A 21,297-nucleotide genomic window follows, 5' to 3' on the forward strand; every position below is an offset into this window, starting at 1 on the left:
AGGGCCAGGACTGTGATGATTCATGTAGCAGTGTCGTTTGTCTTCTGGATGTTACCCATTTTGTCCTTTGTTGTGTGCAACAAGCTTTCAGATGTGTGCCCTATTAGGTCCGTGATATTTGCAGGCTTTTCTATGAACTCACTTATTAACCCAATGGTAACACTCATCCGCACTCCGGAGTTAAGACGTGCAATCTGGCAAAAACTGACAGACATCCATCAGACACTTGTCACCATGATACGGGGAAACCGTGTGAACCCACAGGAAGACCAAGCTGGAACAGGAAATGCCCCAAATCTACAAGAAGGCCGTGTACATGGGGAGGGACAAAACGCACCAAGTCTCCGGGCTCCAGACGAACAGCCTGCAGTGAGAGGAAACAGTGTGAAGCTACAGGAAAACCAAGCGGGAACAGGAGATGCCCCAAATCTACAGGAAGGCCTTGTACACGGAGAGGGACAAAACGCACCAAGTCTCCGGGCTCCAGACGAACAGCCTGCAGTAGGAAAAAGTGTGAACCTACAGGAAGACAAAGCTGGAACAGGAGATGCCCCAAATATACAGGAACGCCGTGCATGTGGGGAGGGACAAAACACACCGAGGCTCCTAGCTCCAAACGAACAGCCTTCAGTGGGAAACTGACACTACATCCTCCATAATGCCCACAACCTGGCAGAACCAGAAACATCGCGCAGAGAAAAACAAACCGAAGACATTGCCATGGTGGAGATAGACTGAAATGAACTGATTCAGAACCGCTGAACAAACTAAAAAACAAACTACTGAAACTGCGCCAGCACTACAATAATGGCAAGTACTGTCAACGTTACGTATTTCATGTCTGTGATGTGAATAATTTAAAATGAGGCTACGTAATGTAGTGCACTTAGATCAAAGCAGTGCATACTGCACTACCTTGAATTTTGCTGAACTGTGATTGGTTAAGCCGCCTAGGGCACTTTGCATCTAGTCTATATAAGACAGGACACATTCTATCAAACGGCATCACTGGTAAATTCTTCAATATAATAAAAAGCCTTTATAGCCAATCGGTAGCATGCGTGAAGACAAATTCAGGTTTAAGTGAATGTTTTCCAATCGAGGTTGGAGTAAGGCAAGGTTGTGTCCTCAGTCCTTCACTTTTTAATCTATACATCAGTGACTTAGCAAATGAACTAAATACAGGAAACTTCGATGCGCCCTTATTAAACACATCTAAGGTATCAAGCCTTTTCTATGCTGACGACATTGTGTTACTGTCCACAACCCAACATGGACTACAAAATGCAATAAACTCTCTTGGTGCTTTCTGTAATAAATGGAAATTATCAATCAATCTAAACAAAACAAAAATAATTGTATTCAACAAAAAGGGACATATGTTCCCAAACCTCAAATTTTATTCACTCAACAAGAACATAGAGATCGTCTCCTCATACTGCTATCTAGGGGTAGTCTTTACGACAGGGGGAAACTTTACAACAGCATTAAAAATATTACAAAAGAAAGCTCTGAGAGCTTTATTTAGTATCAAAACAACTCTGGGAGACAGTAAACCGTCAATATCTGTCTATTGTAAACTATTTGATGCATGCGTAGTCCCAATACTAACTTATGGTGCGGAGGCGTGGGGCAAAAGTGGACTCAACGACAAGTCCCCAATCGAGCAAGTACATCTTAAGTTTTGTAAATCAATCCTGGGGGTTAGAAAGAATGCTAGCAACCTCGCCGCAAGAGCAGAACTGGGTAGGTTCCCGTTATGGATTGAAATTTACACTAGATTATATTCATATTACAAAAGATTGATTAAAGAGGTGCCGACAAGTAGCCTTCAGTTTGAAGCATATCTAGTACAGCAAGAATTGCATCGAAGTAAAGTACCATGCTGGTTATCCGATGTTAGTAAAATTCTTGAGGAGTCGGGCTATGCCTACCTACTTATTAACAAGGATCACAATACATCATATGCACAGTGTGCTTTAAAACAAAGACTAAAAGACATTTTTATACAAACATTTTACTCAGAACTAAATTCCCCTGGCAAAAAAGAGAACCAAGGCAACAAATTAAGAACATACAGAAAATTCAAACGGACATATGAAAGAGAAAAATATCTTGACATCAAAAAATTTAGCCATCGTCGAGCCATGGCTAAGCTAAGAATAAGCGACCACCCACTGCATATTGAAACTGGTAGATACAGCCGGACTCCTCCTAGCGATAGACTATGTGCACTCTGTAATAAGAACTCTATAGAAGATGAAGAACATTTTATTCTAGAATGCTCACTGTACAAAGATTTACGCATCTCTTTGGATAACGCAATACAACTAGACCAGAGATATACAAACTTAACAAATGACAAACTGTTCACATACTTGATGTCATCGAATAATCAATATGTTATTGAGAAACTCTGTGAATTCGTGTACACATGTCTCAAGAAGAGAGAAGTAGCGTGTAAACTTTAGAAGTAGATATAGAACATAGAATAGTTATCTTCATTTTTTTCTGTTATTACAATGCACAATTGTATTACTTATAATGCATTTAGCCCGGAAGGGCATGAACATGCAATAAACATGTTATGTTATGTTATTGTACTTGCTCATTCGAGCCTTTGACAATTGAGAAAGCCACACGCAAGTCTAGTCTCAGGATGTGGGCTTGAATAAAGTTCTAAACAGGGACTATGCGGCTACAGCGTCTTTTCTGAAGATACGGTGTGAGTGTGTACGGTTGGCTTGAGGTTGCCCGCTACTTTGCATAAAATGAGGCTACAGTGATAAATATTCAATGCTAAAGATCAGGTCTTAATTCCTTATACATTCAACATCATCAGCAAACTGTCATGCCTGAACATAGACGATAACATAACGTTTTTACATGTATGTCTAACTATGAGAAATACATAGAATACTCGTATGATTTTATACAAAATACTACACAACGACACGGCATAATGTGGGCTTGCATAAAACTGTATCTTTAAAATGAGAAATCCCATAACATGATGACAGGGTTCTCCCCAGAATTCTAGAGTATAGCGGCGCTGTAGGAGGGTACGTAGCACTCTTTGTTCTTTATTCTTTTTTATCTCCATGAAAAATAGAGATATAGTTTTGGGTGTGTCTGTTTGTCTGTTTGTGTTTCCGGACTACTGTAGTCAGCATAACTCAAGAACCTCTTGATGGATTACGATGATATTTAGTATGTGGGCAGGTGTTGTGAAGCCGAAATTCAAGGTTGATTTATGGCCCCCTGGTATGTGACCTTGTTAAAAATTGCAACAGGACAATACAGAGTGGAGCGCCAGGCAGACAAGCTGATGTTGTGGGCCACTCAACATTACAAGTACATTGAATACAATAACAATCATCATCATCATCGTCGTCGCCGCTTTCATCTGTCGACGATGCGGGCCACCTGGTGACACCCGGTACATATCCAATTCTCGGTAGTAATGGTGTTATAGGCAAAGCAATAAGTGCATAGCTATGGTCTTGAAGGACGTCCTCTCGTCCTCTGAAGACCTTGATTTTACCATAGCTATCGGGAGCGCATTTATTGGCTCCTGGCACACAGGCCCCTGGCGCACAGGCTGATGGGATTTTAGCCGTGACCTGCCGTGAACCTTTCAAAATGGCGGCTGCGATGCCGAGGACGACCATGGACGTTTTTATTGCCACTATATACGGAGGAAATGGGAAAAGGAAATGGGAAATTAACAACCCAAAAGGTAAGACGCAAAACCTGCTTGTTGCAAGTAACATTGCTCTGTATCTCCTTGCATCGATGCAGGTAAGGACAAATCCTTTTGATCGCATAACAGTTATACGTAACTGTTATGGTATACTATATACATTATTTTACATTGGCGGACCATAACCAAGACTATAACGTTCTTTGTCGGTTCAAGAAGGTCCCTTGGTTGGTTGTTCAACCCTGCAGTCACCTGCAAATATCATACTCACCATACTGCATGTGTCAAGGTGAACAATGCGAGGCATGTGTGTCATCACAAACGTAGGAATGATATTTACGATGCACTGTGAGTACTGTATAATAACCTAAACACAAACTGAAACTGGATGTGTTTTTTTTTCCTGACTGGTGCAAATCATATAGTGCAAGACAACTGACCTTATAGCGACTTCATATGCTTTGTTTTGAATACAACGGCAGAGCTAGAAATACCTAACCAGTATCAGCCCTCTCCTGATTGTAATATAAATATATATGCTCGTGACATAATTTTGTTAATAGCCTGGATGCCAGACCCCAAAACTCTAAAATATCTGTTGTGTAGCCACACTATACCTCAACATGATACCCTTTCTGGGCCCCAATGCTATTCATGAGGGTTTCGCCTGTAATAGAATTTTGTTGAGGAAAAGATGGGTTAATAATCTCAATGTTTCAGTTGTACCCATATGTTCCGACGTGTATGTCTACTTTTCTCTCTGTAAGTTGTTTTTTATTTTCCATGTATGTATATGTGAAACTGGGCCCTATCGAAAACCAGTGCATTGGCACTGAATAGGCTACCCAGGTGTTTCAAAATAAACAAACAAACAAACAAATGTGAGGTTGGGCTGGCGGGAAGGCAACTAGTACTGAATATTTTGCTGGGGGATTGGGGTTACTCTCCAAGCAGAGGTCTTTGTCGAGCAGGGTTAGCCTGGTCACCAGTCTCTACGGGTCGGCTTAGGTGTGTTTTACCAGGCCCAGTCTGCTATATTGACCCGCTTCTGTCAGATTGTCTTCTTAGCTGCCATATAGAGTTTCGCAGCCACCGTAGCCACCGTAGTTTAATCCAAGGGCGTAAACCAACACCCGAGCAGGCTATGCTCTCTGGGTGGGCGGGGGTCACTCACAGCGCCGTGGAGATATCGAGAAGCTGCCGATGGTATATACCATCGTGTGGGTATACCATCGGCAGCTTCTCGATATCTCCACAGCGCTGTGAGCAGGGTAGGACCGTAGCAATAGGAGTGTCCGGGATTTTTAACGTCTCTCTCCCTTCACCTCTGCGACAGAACAGAACTCTGCTTCAAGCCTTTAGATATAATGACTCTCACACACATATGCATTATGGCCGATTTGAAACCATGCACGGAGTCTGACACAGCTTAGATTTACTGTTCATTGTTTCTGGTTGCCCGCTGTGGGTGTCTCTGGTCTCGTCACAGTCCAACGTGTGTATAAACTTTGTAAATGCATGTCCGTTTTCTGCTCTTTCATTCTCCCCATAGCTGACCATGTGATTTTGATACATCCTTGTACTTGATTTCCTATTGATTTGTTTGTGTATCAGTCGGTGCAAGATGGTTCACTTAACTGGTTCCTGGAGAAAAAAAAACTCATAATGCTCTGACATTTGGCTACTTTTGCAACAATATTTACTTACAGTTCAAAACATGAACACGTTTATTTCAAATACATTGCTTTCATTCTTTTGTCATATTTTGGGAAAATTGAAGTGTTTGTAAACGAAAAACAACAAAAAACACTGTTGTGTCAAAAAGGTTCGCGCAGTGAATTTACTTTTGAGTGTAGACTAGAGACGGTAGCATGGGTCAGTATGGCTGGCTGGACACTTACCCCAGCTAGTGTGGCAGATGCGGATAATCCCGTGCCAAACAATCAATTAATGGTATGCAGGTCGGGGCAGCGACACCGATTCTGAAAGGAATGCCCCGCCCCTATTCATTTGATGGCAAATATGAAGGGAGAGAGACATTAAAAATCCTGGACACTCCTACCCTACTCGACGGAAACCTACTTGGAGAATACCATAGAATGGGGTAACGTTACCTGTCTTTCCCCTTCTTGGGGGATGGAAATGGAGGTGTGTGTGGGAGGGGGGATGGGCAATGACAGGACCAATTTTTAAAACATGGAATACACGGTTATCTTCCCTGTGCCTATACAATATACTGCTAGTCAGGCCAACAGGCTACAGCATAGTGGCATGTGTATTCTGCACAAAAAAGTAAGGACACAAATGACACTATACATTGTACAAACAAACACACACAGACACAACAGTACATACACACACACACACACACACACACACACACACACACACACACACACACACTCAAACACAGGTGTACACTGATCGACGCACAAATACATTACATACACGCACATGTATTCATACCCTGGAGTCCAGTCTTCTTAGCTTTAGTCTAATACCCAAGCTGCGCTCCTCGCCAAGGAGGGGAGCTTGGGTAGCGGACTAAACCTAAGAAGACTGAACTCCAAGCTAATGCATTCAGGCACACTTAGTTAGTGTGAGACTATGGGTAGTTTTGAATTTGTGTCATACAATGGCTTTCTCATTCCAGTTTTATTTATTAATTTTCTACTTGTACCCCTCCCCTTACATCTTGACCCATTTTTTCCTCAAGGAAATGCTGGGTGTAAAAGTTCAAACTTCCATACATAGGGTTGAAGCCAAGAAAAGGTAGCCTGCTGAGGTAGCACAACCCACTAGCCACCTACCAGTGTAGCTCCCTTTTTCTGGAAGGCCACATTCAGTGTACGGAAAGTTGCCAACTATGAAATGTTAGAAAGGGATTTCTAAATGATGACCTATATGATTGTTATGCTACATTCTAAAATGTACATGGTGCTAGTTTTGTCAGTTTTTAGAAGTGGAAGAAGAACTACATGTAATTCTAATCTTATACCGGGTAGCGGAGCGCTGCTCAAAGTCACAAAGTTCAAGATATTTCTCTATATAATATTCGGTTTTACATTGTCTAAAATCCCAGCTTACCAGTATCAATTGACAAGTCATGGAAGAAAGTTTGAATGTACATATGTGAAACCGTTGTCCTTGATAATTTACACATGTTGAGGGTCACATTTTGAACTATCAATTTATAATCATGGGTAGGAGTATCCACAGTGGTCGACATTCTCCTTACATTGTAACTCGCTGTAACAAGTAAAATACTGCATACATATGGTTGAATCTACATGTAGGACATGATTTGAATTAAATTCTTCCTTTTTCCTGTCACAGGTCCCAGAAGTCAACACATGGCTGAACCATTGATGTGCATGAAGACAGCAGGCCCAACTGAACCACCCCTTCCCTGTCATGCTAACATGATGATGGTCCTGGCAAGCTACTTAAAACCAGCTTTGAGAAAACAGTTTATACATTTGGTGAAAAAGTGTAAAAGTCATGTGGAGTATTTTTGGTCAGTCCGGTGACCTGTATGTTATATATTATCACATTATATATATATTTCCCAAAGTACTACTGCTATTTGTTTGTAGCCTTGTAAGTGATGTTTTCAACATCAGTTATTAAATAGATAAAGAAATGTTTCAATAAAGTTACTGACGTTTCTGACATTTCAGTCCTAGTTGTGATTCTGTCTTTTCCTGACTGATAATTATGTGCATAGAAGGGTACATGTCATTTCACATTTGACTCAAAGACAGGTCCACTATGGATAAGAATGCAAAGATCATATTCTGGATAATAGATAGTGTTTATTGACAATGGATATTGTGATAATATAGCCTTGTGTTGGGCATGATATGGTTGGTTCCTGTAACCAATGCCTAAACCACAGAGTGAGCGAAGCCCTGCGTAACATACATGTATAAATCTTGTAATCTTACACAACTTGAACCATTTGTCAAGTCATACATACTCATAGGTCAAGTTAAAATTTACAGGTCCACTTTCAGTATATTCACATTTGTTTCTTTCACAATATGGTGAAAAGCAGATTCAATCAAAATAAGAGAAGGTAAATTCTATAAACAAGGACATCATTTATCAATCTTACTTTTTAACTTCACTCCTCCCCCCACCATATTGTACATGTACAACCAGCAGACAAAAAGGAATCATAATGGAGCAACACTGATGGCTAATCGTTATGGCAAAATGCACCCTTCCCAATTGGTCAACATCATTTGGCTTCATAATGATAATAAGTCGGTCTAATTTTTTTTTTTACTTATAAGCACTACTAACCCTAAAAAATTGGACGAAACAGGAAAAATGTATGCGCTCCACTATAAACGTTGCATTAAAGCAAAAGTCTTGGAATAGAAGGTAATACCTCTATCAAAGAGTGTTAACAACCTGGAATGAAATATTTCAATAGCTTATGAAAGAAAAGGCATCATCCTGTTGAGCTCTGTCTAGCTACATGTATTTGCTCGGCCAACGGAGACACAGTCATTCTCCTCAGAATGTATGGGGCTGACGACGCCGGGCATGGCTTCACCTCTCGTGGTTGTATCAACTGGACCAGGAGTGTCGATACCTGACTTGGGTTCCACCTGTTGTGATCCTCCTTGCATTCTTCCAGTAACATCAATAAGATCCAATAACCGGGATTTTAGTCAAGTCCCCATTACGATGGAAATCATATTGTAAGCCTGGCTGATTGATTCCAGTATGCTACAATTCATGGCCACATTTTTCCCAACTCAAAACAATTAAAAAAGGCCATGGTTACACAACAGCAATAAGCCATCACGACACGAAGTGCCTTGTCCACCGTACAGATAAATAGTGCCCGCCGCCGAGCTCGAGAACGGCTGGGAAAAAAACATGTTCGCGATCGATTGCAAAAGAATCGTTTTATCTACAGGAAAACTGAGGTTATTTTCAGGTACCCAGTATTATTGAATATCCCGGTTTGAAATATTTTGACCCTGCGTTGATTTATATACGATCTATGACTCTAAACGATTCAGCATACTGCCGTACGGAGTACCGAAAAGTGTATATAGTGCGTGCGACCCCGCGGTAATTATATAACTGTTATGTGCGACTGAAAAAAAAAACAGGTTCGCGATCGATTACAAAAGAATCGTTTTATCTACAGGAAAACTGAAGTTATTTTCAGGTACGTAGTATTGTTGACTATCCCGGATTGAAATATTTTGACCCTGCGTTGATTTATATACGATCTATGACTCTAAACGATTCAGCATACTGCCGTACGGAGTACCGAAAAGTGTATATAGTGCGTGCGACCCCGCGGTAATTATATAACTGTTATGTGCGACTGAAAAAAAAACAGGTTCGCGATCGATTACAAAAGAATCGTTTTATCTACAGGAAAACTGAAGTTATTTTCAGGTACGTAGTATTGTTGACTATCCCGGATTGAAATATTTTGACCCTGCGTTGATTTATATACGATCTATGACTCTAAACGCTTCAACATACTGCCGTACGGAGTACCGAAAAGTGTGTAGTGCGTGCGACCCCGCGGTAACTGTAATGTGCGACTGAGAAAAAAACATGTTCGCGATCGATTGCAAAAGAATCGTTTTATCTACAGGAAAACTGAAGTTATTTTCAGGTACCCAGTATTGTTGACTATCCCGGATTGAAATATTTTGACCCTGCGTTGATTTATATACGATCTATGACTCTAAACGATTCAGCATACTGCAGTGCGGAGTACCGTGTATAGTGCGTTTTATCTACAGGAAAACTAAAGTCAGTTTCTTGTACCCACTATATCGTAGGCTATCCCGGTTGGAAGTATGTCTAACCTGCGTTTATTTGTCAAATATGAGTTGTACGGAGTTCCTGATCGATAACGACAGATCTAGAATCGTTTTATGACCCTTTTCTTTGCAGGGAAATTGAAGTTGTTTACAGCTACCCAGCATTGCATGTTATCCCAGTCCTAAATATATATTTACTTGTGTTGATTTGAATATGGAATACGGATGTAAAGAAACATATACACCGTATTAAAGAAATGTCAAGAAAGTCATGTTTTCGGTGCTGCTTAATTCTTTTTGATTGCCAAGTCACTCCAGAAGATACTAGTATCTGGAAAACGAAGGTTTGATAATAGGCGTCCTAGTGGGTTTCTGGAGTACTGCAACGACACTTTCATATCTTGTTTGATATCTCGTGCCGTGGACATGCTATGGCCGTGATTTTAGAGGCAGATAGCTCTTGAGACAGGGAGTAAATCTTGTACCGTATTATCAGCGTATTATTTAAGGGATAACATTACTTGGTGAGGGTATTAGATCATGGAACTTTAGTTAACGATTGTTTGATAAAATACAACCACTCCTTTGATCAGTGGCTTGTTTCTTCATCATCACAACAACTATCCGCACACACATGTACACGTAAAGGTACAACTTTTATACGAAGTGGTGCACATTAAATGGCGTCTCAGGTTTTAAAATGATCCATAAGCTTGTGCATGTATCACTGAAAATACAGATCCCAATTGTGAGGCTAGGTATATACATTTTATTTTGTACAGCATGTAGGTGAAGACAGTTCATTTCAAGTTCATTCCGGGCTAATTTCAACATTAACAGGTTTTGTACTATATCCTGGCTTTAAGTACAATGTACACGAAAGACAACTTACAATAGATTGAAAAGGAATTGTTCAGCTTTGATATTCATGTATTGAAGATAACATTTTTACAAGCCACCATTCATATTGTGTTCATATTCGCATGTTCACATCGGTTTTGGGTATCCCAGAGGATGTAATCTGTATAATCAAAGCAACATGGCCTAATGTAATACTACATGTAAGTACTTCCTGACTTAGGCTAAATGAAAAATACTTACAAATTGCACATTTTCAAAATATATGATTCACTTCTTGAACACACATTAGAGAAGACAAGCTGCTTTGTAAGAGTACTAAAATGCAACATACAGTTTATTGTAAAAGATCAGCACCCTCATTATCTTTCCTGCCTTGAAAATAAAATTGGCAAAAGTTGAATGACACATTTTCTAATCTATTTCGTAATTTTCCTCATCAATTGAATTTTCCTCCTCGAACAATGTATTGCTTAACACTAACTCCACATTCCGGTTCTTGGAAAGGGTGCAAAGGTGCCAAGAAAAGGTGCCGAGCAGTATAATGATTTGATGGAAAGGTCACACAAAATTGGGCCTGAAAAAAAGAAATGCGAGTACTTGCCACCATAATGTTCCAATCGCAAAGTGGACCCTGCTAGCTGATAACATAAAACAAAACATATAGCAGCTAAATAGCATGTTTGGACTTGCAGTACTGTTCAGCTTAACCGAATAGCTGGTGTACAAGGATATGAAACTCAACCATGGAAGTATGCTGTTGTTCCTAGTCAAAATATGATAAAATACAGGGTAAGAAAATGTGTCCTTAATTGAAGAGTACATGTACACAGTTTGTCCTCCAATGTCTATTCATCTAACAATATCCATTCCATCCATGTTTAACATTGCTGGTGTATAACTAACAGGAACACATGCCTAAATGATGATGTATTTGGCACAGACTGATGGACAGTCCTTCCTCTATGATGACAATCTCTTACTTCTCATTTCAATGTAACTTCAACAAAGAAATGGGTACTAGGGTGTTATTAGCAAAACACATTAGTATACTTACATGTACAAACTATACAATGAAATGTCTTCATTGTGGGACTGGCATTATACACATACATGTATATCCAATACAGCTATATACTGTCATCACCATCAGACGATAGTTCCTCCTGAATGTCTACAAACTGGTTGGGCCATTGGCATGCCTAAAGATGACAGATACATTCTTGGAATGTCAGGTATTCCATCTATGTACTGGCCAAACTGCCATGCTTCCAGTTGGAGGAGACGATTGACCAGCAGCCCACTTCTCCTCTCTTCGCACTTGCCCAGATAGCAAGCTGTATGCAGGAGTGTTGTTGAAGCAGGTGGTTGATCACTTCCCTCATCCCCCCTGTCCAACATCTGCTTGTCTTCCCCTGCACCTAGCTTCATGTTCCAGGCTTCTATAGCCTTTCTTGGAAGGCTCCGCGGGACCGGCCTTCATGACCCTGGAGAAAATTTTTTAAATAGTTTGGATATTGTAAGATCACATGACAAAAACACAACTGCATGTACATGAACCATGTTGTCAGTCCTAAGATCAAGTAGAACATGATGTAGGCGTGTTGAGGGCTAAGCTGAATCTTACCATTATAGCAAAAATACATTTAGTTTCTAGTATCTTACCGTACCTAGTCCCATCCTCATGCCTGAGGGCCGGGGACCATTGTAGCATCAAGTACATGCACTTTCTAGTCAACTGATAAAATCAATTGATCAAAGCAATTGATAAAATCAATTGAACAAGACATACCGGTAAGTGCTAAGGCTAAGCCTGTGTACACTTCTCAATGCAGCTGACGTGCCTCTGCATAGTCTATGGAAGCGGGGAACCTGGTACCTGGTATGTTGGGTTGAGATCCTGGCAGACCAACAGCCAACCACATCCAACCTCACTCCTAAGTGGGGAATTAGGTCCGCTATGGTTGGCTGCTGGTCTGTAAGGTTGGCTACTGGTTGCCTGCAACATATTTCAAACATTCCTTTGTTAAAGACGTTTCCCCCCAGGTCGATTTCCCCCTCCCCCAGTTGTTGCCCCCTTCTGAAATCTGACTTGCTACAATTGCTAAAATACATTGCCCAAATACACTGAATATACCTACCTTTATGTCGGATAAAATCCGCATCAGAGTATCCTATACATACTTTCCGAGCAGGCTAATGTACTGAGCTGCGCACCACCGAACCCAACTGTGCGAGCCGGCGGCGGCAATCCTTAAGTCCGCCCGCCTGACCAAGCCCACTTTGCCCACTGTAGTCCCAAGAATGTCACAATTATTGCTGGCTCATTTAATATTTACTAGCCTATACTAGGCTATAGTAATCTTTTTGTAAGCATTTTCCGATTTCTGACTGTGACAATATAAAAATGAGACAGCATACACTTCCGGTCCGATTTGTGGCCTAACATTCCAATAAACCAAGTTCACCGCTCCATTAAAGTGTATATTTGACAAGCACGCCTTCCTTCTGAGTGCTTTATCTATCAAACCTCTTTGATGTTAGGAAACGCCCAGAAATCACCAATTAAGATGTGCTGTTACATTTGATAAACAATGATTTTAATCTATATATTTCTAAGCAATCATTGACTGATTGAGACCGCAACATTTCTGAGTGGACTACGGCGCAGTTGGCTTGGTCAGGCAAACAGACTTGGTAATCGCTGCCCACTAGCACAAGTGAGTTCGACAGCGCGTAGCTCTACTCGGAAACTAAGTTTAGAACGACACAGATTTTTCTACGTGAAAGTATCTTGTGAATGTGCATCTAGTATATTTTTAATCTGATGTGCTAGCTAAATGTAACCCGGTTTACAAACAGGGGGAGGGCTGGGACTGAGGGTGATGTAGACCAGAATACACTATATGTTGTATTTTATTAATCTAAGGCCACAGCAAGTAATTTTTATGGATGACATCAGCGCGCTCATTAATTTTCGCCTGATTTCGAAATAAAAAACAAGAAATTTCATCGTCCTCCGACGGTGGTCAACATGCCAAAAATTGGCAGATATGTCGTAAAGGTTGACAGTCTAAGGTGTTTCATTGCATATGAATACCCAGTGTAGTTCCTGCCCATGATGGTATGACAAGCTGTTTTCTGCGTTTGTTCTAGTTACATGTAGTTGAGCTGTATACACATCTTTAAGAACAGTTTAATGTTGACAGTCTAAAGTGTTTCATTGCATATGAATACCCAGTGTAGTTCCTGCCCATGATGGTATAATAACAAGCTATTTTATGCGTTTGTTCTAGCAAGGACATTATGTAAATAATGGGGGGGGGTCTAGTTAATTGAGCTGTATACACAAGGTGTTTCATCGCATACGAATTCCCAGTGTAGTTGCTTCAGATGAAGGTACAACAAGCTCTTTTCTGCATTTGTTGTAGTTAGTCTATTGAGATGTATACACATCTATTTGGTTGAATACAGGAATATAGCTGTTGGTCATGATATCATATTTCGTCGCCTCAATTCTTGTTTAACAAGACTTATGATCTCAAAATGTGAAAATATAGGAATCTTGTTTTTTTGGCCCGTCTTGTTTTTTTTTCGCCCTATCTCATTAATTTTTGAGGCTGCGGAGGATGTCATCCATAAAATTTACTTGCTGTGGCCTAACCCAAGAAAACACACATTTCAGTATAGAATGCGCCAGGTTCTCATATCAGCCCTGGAAATATTAACCTTGAATATTCACCTTGAAGTTCAGCCAGTAGGTACCCTTTCGAGTAATGAGGCTGTGCCTGGTTTGGTGCTACCAGTGGGCATGGTAGTTTCTTTTCCGCTTCTCTCCTTGTCTGTATCTGAAATAATTGATAAAATAATAAGATGACACTCAGGCTATTTTCTCGATTTCAAATTATCTTACGGGAAATATTGTGGTTAAACAAGTACGTCATAGTCCAAATATACTTCGTACTGACGTTACTTTTCTGATTGTAGATGAGATTATATCTCAGTAACTGAGTTTAATAGGTGTCACTGTTACAGCCCCCCTCCCCGAAGACCATCGACGTACAAGTTATGACGTTTTGGCATGCTTACCTGCTACAAAACTGTTGATACCTTGTCCAAAGTAGTCTGCACCCACCGCTCTGGTAGATTAGTAGGTCGTCAGCACTCCAAAAAGTACAGCATCTTTAAAATTTTGACACGAAATTCGTGTGCACAGAACTGTGCAGCTGTGTGTATTCTTCAAGCCGCCATTTTGAAAGGTTCGGTGCAGGTCACGGCTATCCCATCAGCCTATGCGCAGGCCGGAGCCACAGCCTGCGGGCCGGAGCCAATATCTTTATGCCCCATAGTTATCGTGAATCAATGTCCTTCAGAGGACGGGAGGACGTACTCTGGTACCATAGCTATGCACTTATTGCTTTGCCTATAACACCATTACTATCGAGAATTGGATATGTACCGGGTGGACAGGGAGCCAGACAAAGAGTCAGACAGTCAGACAGAGGGTCAGACAGACCAAAAACCATACAGACAGATATCTAGCCAGACAGGGAGCCAGACAGAGAGTCAGACAGTCAGACAAAGGGTCAGACAGACCAAAAACCATACAGACAGATATCTAGCCAGACAGGTCCTGGAGCCAGACAGACTGAGAGCCAGACAGTCAGACAGAGGGTCAGACAGACCAGAAACCAGACAGACTGAGGGCTAGACAATCAGACAGAGGGTCAGACAGACCAGATTCCAGACAGACAGATATCTAGCCAGACAGACAGGGAGCCAGAAAGACTGAGGGCCAGACAGACTGAGAGCGCGACAGAGGGTCAGGCAGACCAGAAACCAGACAGACAGATATCTAGCCAGACAGTGAGCCAGACAGACTGAGAGCCAGACAGTCAGACAGAGGGTCAGACAGACCAGAAACCAGACAGACTGAGGGCCAGACAGAGGGTCAGACAGACTAGAATCCAGACAGACAGATATCTAGCCAGACAGGGAGCCAGACAGACTGAGGGCCAGACAGGGAACCAGACAGAGGGTCAGACAGACCAGAAACCAGACGGACAGATATCTAGCCTGACAGGGAGCCAGACAGACTGAGGGCCAGACAGTCAGACAGACAGAGGGTCAGACAGACCAGAAACCAAACAGACAGATAAATAACCAGACAGGGAGCCAGACAGACTGAGAGCCAGACAGGGAGCCAGACAGAGAGTCAGACAGACCAGAAACCAGACAGACAGATATCTAGCCAGACAGGGAGCCAGACAGATTGAGAGCCAGACAGTCAGACAGAGGGTCAGACAGACCAGAAACCATACAGACAGATATCTAGCCAGACAGGGAGCCAGACAAACTGAGAGCCAGAAAATCAAACAGAGAGTCAGACAGACCAGAAACCAGACCGACAGATATCTAGCCAGACAGGGAGCCAGACAGACTGAGAGCCAGACAGTCAGACAGAGGGTAAGACAGACCAAAAACCAGACGGACAGATATCTAGCCAGACAGGGAGCCAGACAGACTGAGAGCCAGACAGGGAGCCAGACAGAGGGTCAGACAGACCAGAAACCAGACAGACAGATATCTAGCCAGACTTGGAGCCAGACAGACTGAGAGCCAGACAGTCAGACAGAGGGTCAGACAGACCAGAAACCAGACAGACAGATATCTAGCCAGACAGGGAGCCAGACAGACTGAGAGCCAGACAGTCAAACAGAGGGTCAGACAGACTAGAAACCAGACAGACAGATATATAGCCAGACAGTGAGCCAGGCAGATTGAGGGCCAGACAGTCAGACAGAGGGTCAGACAGACCAGAAACCAGACGGACAAATATCTAGCCAGACTGGGAGCCAGACAGACTGAGAGCCAGACATTCAGACAGAGGGTCAGACAGACCAGAAACCAGACGGACAGATATCAAGCCAAACAGGGAGCCAGACAGACTGAGGGCCAGACAGTCAGATAGACCAGAAACCATACATACAGATATCTAGCCAGACTTGGAGCCAGACAGACTGAGAGCCAGACAGTCAGACAGAGTGTCAGACAGACCAGAAACCAGACAGACAGATATCTAGCCAGACAGGGAGCCAGACAGACTGAGAGCCAGACAGTCAGACAGACAGTCAGACAATCCAGAAACCATACAGACATATATCTAGCCAGACAGACAGGGAGCCAGACAGACTAAGGGCCAGACAGACTGAGACCGCGACAGAGGGTCAGGCAGACCAGAAACCAGACAGACAGATATCTAGCCAGACAGGGAGCCAGACAGACTGAAGGCCAAACAGTCAGACAGAGGGTCAGACAGACCAGAAACCAGACAGACAGATATCTAGCCAAACAGGGAGCCAGACAGACTGAGAGCCAGACAGTCAGACGGAGGGTCAGACAGACCAGAAACCAGACGAACAGATATCAAGCCAGACAAGGAGCCAGACAGACTGAGGGCCAGACAGTCAGATAGACCAGAAACCATACAGACAGATATCTAGCCAGACAGGGAGCCAGACAGAGAGCCAGACAGTCAGACAGAGGGTCAGACAGACCAGAAACCAGACAGACAGATATCTAGCCAGACAGGGAGCCAGACAGGCTGAAGGCCAGACAGTCAGACAGAGGGTCAGACAGACCAGAAACCAGACAGACTGAGGGCCAGACAGGGAGCCAGACAAACTGAGAGCCAGAAAATCAAACAGAGAGTCAGACAGACCAGAAACCAGACAAACAGATATCTAGCCAGACAGGGAGCCAGACAGACTGAGAGCCAGACAATCAGACAGAGGGTCCGACAGACCAGAAACCAGACGGACAGATATCTAGCCAGACAGGGAGCCAGACAGACTGAGAGCCAGACAGGGAGCCAGACAGAGGGTCAGACAGACGAGAAACCAGACAGACAGATATCTAGCCAGACAGGGAGCCAGACAGACTGAGAGCCAGACAGTCATACAGAGGGTCAGACAGACCAGAAACCAGACAGACAGATATCTAGCCAGACAGGGAGCCAGACAGACTGAGAGCCAGACAGTCAAACAGAGGGTCAGACAGACTAGAAACCAGACAGACAGATATCTAGCCAGACAGGGAGCCAGACAGACTGAAATCCAGACAGACAGACAGAGGATCAGACAGACCAGAAACCAGACAGACAGATATATAGCCAGACAGGGAGCCAGGCAGATTGAGGGCCAGACAGTCAGACAGAGGGTCAGACAGACCAGAAACCAGACGGACAAATATCTAGCCAGACTGGGAGCCAGACAGACTGAGAGCCAGACATTCAGACAGAGGGTCAGACAGACCAGAAACCAGACGGACAGATATCAAGCCAAACAGGGAGCCAGACAGACTGAGAGCCAGACAATCAGATAGACCAGAAACCATACAGACAGACATCTAGCCAGACAGGGAGCCAGGCAGAGAGCCAGACAGTCAGACAGAGGGTCAGACAGACCAGAAACCAGACAGACAGATATCTAGCCCGACAGGGAGCCAGACAGACTGAGAGCCAGACAGTCAGACAGACAGTCAGACAGACCAGAAACCAGACAGACAGATATCTAGCCAGACAGACAGGGAGCAAGACAGACTGAGGGCCAGACAGACTGAGACCGCGACAAACGGTCAGGCAGACCAGAAACCAGAAAGACAGATATCTAGCCAGACAGGGAGCCAGACAGACTGAAGGCCAAACAGTCAGACAGAGGGTCAGACAGACCAGAAACCAGACAGACAGATATCTAGCCAAACAGGGAGCCAGACAGACTGAGAGCCAGACAGTCAGACGGAGGGTCAGACAGACCAGAAACCAGACGAACAGATATCAAGCCAGACAAGGAGCCAGACAGACTGAGGGCCAGACAGTCAGATAGACCAGAAACCATACAGACAGATATCTAGCCAGACAGGGAGCCAGACAGAGAGCCAGACAGTCAGACAGAGGGTCAGGCAGACCAGAAACCATACAGACAGATATCTAGCCAGACAGGGAGCCAGACAGGCTGAAGGCCAGACAGTCAGACAGAGGGTCAGACAGACCAGAAACTAGACAGACAGATATCTAGCCAGACAGGGAGCCAGACAGACTGAGAGCCAGACAGTCAGACATAGGGTCAGACAGACCAGAAACCAGACAGACTGAAGGCCAGACAGTCAGACAGAGGGTCAGACAGACCAGAATCCAGACAGACAGATATCTAGCCAGACAGGGAGCCAGAAAGACTGAGGGCCTGACAGTCAGACAGACAGAGGGTCAGACAGACCAGAAACCAGACAGACAGATATCTAGCCAGACAGGGAGCCAGACAGACTGAGAGCCAGACAGTCAGACAGAGGGTCAGACAGACCAGAAACCAGACGGACAGATATCAAGCCAGACAGGAAGCCAGACAGACTGAGGGCCAGACAGTCATATAGACAAGAAACCAGACAGTCAGATATCTAGTTAGACAGGGAGCCAGACAGACTGAGAGCCAGACACTCAGACAGAGGGTCAGACAGACCAGAAACCAGACAGACTGATATCTAGCCAGACAGGGAGCCAGACAGACTGACAGCCAGACAGGGAACCAGACAGAGGATCAGACAGTCCAGAAACCAGACGGACAGATATCTAGCAAGACAGGGAGCCAGACAGACTGAGAGCCAGACAGTCAGACAGAGGGTCAGACAGACCAGAAACCAGACAGACAGATATCTAGCCAGACAGGGAGCCAGACAGACTGAGAGCCAGACAGTCAAACAGAGGGTCAGACAGACTAGAAGCCAGACAGACAGATATCTAGCCAGAGAGGGAGCCAGACAGACTGAAATCCAGACAGACAGACAGAGGATCAGACAGACCAGAAACCAGACAGACAGATATCTAGCCAGACAGGGAGCCAGACAGATTGAGGGCCAGACAGTCAGACAGAGGGTCAGACAGGCCAGAAACCAGACAGACAGATATCTAGCCAGACAGGGAGCCAGACAGACTGAGAGCCAGACAATCAGACAGAGGGTCAGACAGACCAGAAACCAGACGGACAGATATCTAGCCAGACAGGGAGCCAGACAGACTGAGAGCCAGACAGGGAGCCAGACAGAGGGTCAGACAGACCAGAAACCAGACAGACAGATATCTAGCCAGACTTGGAGCCAGACAGACTGAGAGCCAGACAGTCAGACAGAGGGTCAGACAGACCAGAAACCAGACAGAGAGATATCTAGCCAGACAGGGAGCCAGACAGACTGAGAGCCAGACAGTCAAACAGAGGGTCAGACAGACTAGAAACCAGACAGACAGATATCTAGCCAGACAGGGAGGCAGACAGACTGAAATCCAGACAGACAGACAGAGGATCAGACAGACCAGAAACCAGACAGACAGATATATAGCCAGACAGGGAGCCAGACAGATTGAGGGCCAGACAGTCAGACAGAGGGTCAGACAGACCAGGAACCAGACAGACAGATATCAAGCCAGACAGGGAGCCAGACAGACTGAAGGCCAGACAGTCAGACAGAGGGTCAGATAGACCAGAAACCAGACGGACAGATATCTAGCCAGACAGGGAGCCAAACAGACTGAGAGCAAGACAGTCAGACAGAGGGTCAGACAGACTAGAAACCAGACAGACAGATATCTACCCAGAGAGGGAGCCAGACAGACTGAGAGCCAGACAGACAGTCAGAGGATCAGACAGACCAGAAACCAGACAGACAAATATCTAGCGAGACAGGGAGCCAGACAGACTGAGGGCCAGACAATCAGACAGAGGGTCAGACAGACCAGAAACCAGACGGACAGATATCTAGCCAGACAGGGAGCCAGACAGACTGAGAGCCAGACAGGGAGCCAGACAGAGGGTCAGACAGACCAGAAACCAGACAGACAGATATCTAGCCAGACAGGGAGCCAGACAGACTGAGAGCCAGACAGTCAGACAGAGGCTCAGACAGACCAGAAACCATACAGACAGATATCTAGCCAGACAGACAGGGAGCCAGACAGACTGAGGGCCAGACAGACTGAGAGCGCGACAGAGGGTCAGACAGACCAGAAACCAGACAGACAGATATCTAATCAGACAGGGAGCCAGACAGACTGAGAGCAAGACAGTCAGACAGAGGGTCAGACAGACCGGAAACCAGAAAGACTGAGGGCCAGACAGTTAGACAGAGGGTCAGACAGACCAGAATCCAGACAGACAGAAATCTAGCCAGACAGGGAGCCAGACAGACTGAGGGCCAGACAGTCAGACAGAGGGTCAGACAGACCAGAAACCAGACAGACTGAGGGCCAGACAGTCAGACAGAGGGTCAGACAGACCAGAATCCAGACAGACAGATATCTAGCCAGACAGGGAGCCAGACAGACTGAGGGCCAGACAGTCAGACAGAGGGTCAGACAGACCAGAAACCAGACAGACAGATATCTAGCCAGACAGGGAGCCTGACAGACTGAGAGCCAGACAGGCAGACGGAGGGTCAGACAGACCAGAAACCAGACAGACAGATATTAAGCAAGACAGGGAGCCAAACAGACTGAGGGCCAGACAGTCAGATAGACCAGAAACCAGACAGACAGATATCTAGCCAGACAGGGAGCCAGACAGACTGAGAGCCAGACAGTTAGACAGAGGGTCAGACAGACCAGAATCCAGACAGACAGATATTTAGCCAGACAGGGAGCCAGACAGACTGAGAGCCAGACAGTCAGACAGAGGCTCAGACAGACCAGAAACCAGACAGACCAGAAACCAGACTTACTGCAACGGTCTGTAGATACCGTGGTGGCCAGTGGACCTACCGAACAAAGTGAAATTGTCTTACTCGGTGATTTCAACGGCAGCTCAGATAATGCAGCTGGTATGATAAGCAGGTTCGTGTCTGATAACAACTTTACCCAGTTGATATCGGAACCCACTCGCAGTACCTATA

The 21,297-nt window shown here is 44.3% G+C and overlaps 2 long non-coding RNA genes across 2 annotated transcripts; one reads left to right on the plus strand and one right to left on the minus strand.

Annotated features, from left to right (window-relative positions):
• Positions 1–3,474: 3,474 nt before the first annotated feature.
• On the plus strand, positions 3,475–7,382 carry LOC136421852 (uncharacterized). The gene is made up of 2 exons (XR_010753524.1): positions 3,475–3,739; positions 7,040–7,382. It is a non-coding gene; the product is annotated as an uncharacterized lncRNA (long non-coding RNA).
• Positions 7,383–10,253: 2,871 nt separating this feature from the next.
• On the minus strand, positions 10,254–14,790 carry LOC136421843 (uncharacterized). Its single transcript, XR_010753522.1, has 3 exons — positions 14,455–14,790; positions 14,108–14,213; positions 10,254–11,852 (listed from the first exon to the last, which is right to left on the minus strand). It is a non-coding gene; the product is annotated as an uncharacterized lncRNA (long non-coding RNA).
• Between the last annotated feature and the right edge of the window lie 6,507 nt (positions 14,791–21,297).

The sequence above is a fragment of the Branchiostoma lanceolatum genome, chromosome 1 (assembly GCF_035083965.1).
Source record: "Branchiostoma lanceolatum isolate klBraLanc5 chromosome 1, klBraLanc5.hap2, whole genome shotgun sequence".
In the NCBI taxonomy this organism is placed as follows: domain Eukaryota; kingdom Metazoa; phylum Chordata; class Leptocardii; order Amphioxiformes; family Branchiostomatidae; genus Branchiostoma; species Branchiostoma lanceolatum.